This window comes from Malania oleifera, chromosome 9 (assembly GCF_029873635.1).
Source record: "Malania oleifera isolate guangnan ecotype guangnan chromosome 9, ASM2987363v1, whole genome shotgun sequence".
NCBI lineage: Eukaryota > Viridiplantae > Streptophyta > Magnoliopsida > Santalales > Ximeniaceae > Malania > Malania oleifera.
In genome coordinates, this window is record NC_080425.1 from 15,980,291 (window position 1) to 15,983,810 (window position 3,520).

General features: G+C 34.1%; 1 pseudogene; it reads right to left on the reverse strand.

The window, feature by feature from the left end:
• Positions 1–1,058: 1,058 nt before the first annotated feature.
• LOC131163856 (peroxidase N1-like) lies at positions 1,059–3,246 on the reverse strand (annotated as a pseudogene).
• Between the last annotated feature and the right edge of the window lie 274 nt (positions 3,247–3,520).

The following is a 3,520-nucleotide window of genomic DNA, read 5'->3' on the forward strand; positions in this document are numbered from 1 at the left end:
TATGAGTACAGATTTATATGATTTATCAGTTAAAGTTAATTATTTATAGGATATGTTTATGACACACTAAAACTCATGCTGCTGCACACTGATGATAATCTATTCCATCTTATTGAGAGGTGTCTCACCCCATGATTATTCAATATTTTTTAGATACTATGCGAAGTATAACAGTGATCAGAGTAGCGCAGTGAAGTGTGAGTGGGATAAAAGTTGGTGTTTAGAATTTTATTATTTTATTTATGTTTTTAATGAGTTCAAATCTTTATTGTGATAATGAGATTGATATTATTATATTGGGATAATTTAGTACTCTGATAATTTGCATTTAAGGTCTTCCGCTATTTGTATTGGTGATGATTATAATATGAAGTATTCAAGTTATTACAGGTGGTATTAGAGAAATTTAACAAAATTGTTTGGGTCATCACAAATTCAACCGATTGTTTTCTCTTTTATTTCTTTAATGTTACAATGTTCTTTTAAAATGAGTAGAAAATTTAAAAAATATAAGAATATCAGAAAAATTCACTCAAAAATGAGAAATTCAAAAAAATTCATTAAAAAAAAATAAAAAAATCAAGACTTTAGTTTTAAAGATCGAAATCCATGCTCTTGAATGGGCTTTTGGATGGACATGGAAAGATTCAATATTAAAGGACTGGTAAATCAAATTCCACCGCAAGAGGAAATTATAACTTATTCCTAAAACCCCTTTTTTTAGAAGTCTTGCACGTTCTACATACCTTTGATGTGCTTATAGTAAAATACATTGACTTATTAAAAAAGTTTTGATTCTCATTAGCACCCTTCATTCAATTAAAATAAAATTAAAATTTTGACATAAGCACCTAAAACTTTTGCAAGAATCAGTGTACTGTCATTATTATAATAGGCCTAAAGTCCAATATAAAAAACACTCGCATCAATTTTTATTATTATTTATTGTAGGAAAAATCACCACGACAATGCACTTTCTTTCAAATACAAAACGCAACAAATTCAATAAATCAAACTTAAGATGAAAGCATGCATTTTGCATGGAAACCAAAATTTCTTTAATTTATTGCAGAACAGACTCGGCGAATTTCACCATTAGCTCCAGTCTTGACGTCAATGTTGCTCATTTTCACCATGGACCTTCCAAACTCCACGTTGAAGGTAAGCCCAAGCAAGCCTCTAAACCCTAGGAATTGTTGGACCAAAGGTCTGGTGGAGTTGTCACTCCACAACTTCTGGTCAGATTCAAGAATTCCTCGACCATTCCTCAAATTTGAGAAGAAGGAGGTGTCAAATGCGTTTGAACTGCCAGTGTCAAGCCCAACTCGTCTCGTCCCATCGCCATTTGCCGGACAAAGAGCTCGTAGCTGAGGAATAAATGTTGGGTTAATGGAAGGATCAGCTCCACTACTAGTTGTATTGGTGAAGTTGTACAAGCGGTATCTAAAGAATTGACAAGCTGAAGTTCCAATGGTATGCGCTCCTACACATAGAGAGGAATGTAAGTATGACGTTTCGAAAAATTAATTAAGTGCTAAAGGTCATTATATATGGTTCAAATGTAATAAAATGTGTAATTAAATGCCAACTACACAAAATATATCCTTCATAGCTACTCTCATTAGAGTTGATTAAATCTAAACCATCAAACTAGATTTTTGTACTATTTAGATAACTCCAGTGTCGGCTATATATTTGTAAGCACAAGTTAGAGAGATTAAAAGTGTGAGATAGCATATAAAAAATTTGAAGTCCACACAATTGCATTGAAAAGATAATGCACCATAATAATTTGATATGTTATCGAAAGGTTCTTCTTCACACTCAATATAGAGTCGAACCATGTAAATTTAATTCATAAAATGTAGCAGGCACTCACCCACAAGCGTGACGAGATCTTGAGTACTGAGACCTTTGGCTGCAAACTTCTGCTTTTGAATATCGACGGATTCAGTAAATCCTGGCAAATTGGCAGTATTTGATGCCAATGAAACTCGACCATCCTTTCGTCCAGTAGGCACTGACCAAGTTGGTCCATTAGTCTGCACCCAATAATATATAATTTCATATGCAAGATAGTGTAAGTGGCATAGTTATATGATCAAATGACTTGAGTAATTTGATATAATTAAGAATGTGAATTTATGAACTTATGTTTTCAAATAGTAACAATATAGAATAATATATATATTTTACTTAATAATGTCTTTTTACTTGGTAAATAAAACAATATAAATAACGTAAATAACTCTATCTTTATATATATATATCCAATGCATAGCTAGAGATTCACAGGCATACATATGTATATGTATGTGTATGCATATGTACGTACATATATAAAATTTCCCTTTATTCACCATTTTGTATTGACTATATATTTGAGGAGGCATGAACTATTTTTTAAGGAGATTTACCAAAAATATGGTCTCAACTTTTCTTTTCATTTATTCTTTTAAGTAGTTTCACGCATGTAGTGATTTGGTAGTAAAAATAATATGCAAGAAAACATTTTTATGGAGATCTTACTATTCAAAACATTTTTATGCATACTTTTAAATATTCTGAAATATTGCAAAAATTATATTTCAATGGAGGTTTATTAAATGGGTCACATTTATTAATTTTTTCAAATAGCATTCATTGATTATCATTATGATAGTAAGTCAGTGTTAGAGACAAAAAATTAATTTAACTAAGTTATAAAAATAGTCAAAATCACAAAAAAAGTAAAATTAATTATTAATATAAAAATAAATAATAACTTAGCATGCAGATTTCTGGTCTGTCCAAGCACTAGTGCAAATGTAAAGGCATGCACACGCAGTGATAATTACCAGGCCTACAGAGTCACGCGCTGCAAGGGCTAGGATATCAGCACAAGAGACCACACCGGGGCCAAATTGATTCAAGCTGGGTTTTAGCATCATTGATGACTTCATATCCCCTCAAGTTGAGATTGGGTGGAGCTGTTTTCTCGGTAGAAGGTCCATCAATTAGAATGGAGGCATCGCAACCTTGAACAAAGCAATCATGGAAGTGCATTCGAAGCAACCCTGGGGCAATGGAGGGATTAGACCTGAAATGAGCCCTCACCGTTGCTCTAACAATGGATTCAGCCCGAGGGCACGAGCGCCCATAGAACCCGACACGGGTGCCCTGGCCGCGAGCTCCGGTGGCAGCCATGGCCACCAGCAGATAAACCAGCAGTATGCGTGCTTTCTTGGAGTAACCAGCTGCCTCCATTGGGAAAACAGTAGAGGAATATTGGTATGAAATTTGCAGCTATTGCTCCAGGATTAATTAGTTTTGTGAAAGTTAAAGGTTGAAGCTCTTGATGAGTGGAAAGAGGAAGTGATGAGGAGTGTCTATATATACACACACACGTAAACGCGTGCATGTATGACCAGACGCAAAGTCAAAACTAGAACTCAGTCATGGAGCTGAGGAGGAATGGATCAATCTACACAAACTTGGTTTTTCCCCTTTGCATGTGCATTTTGCATGGTAGTGACGGCCT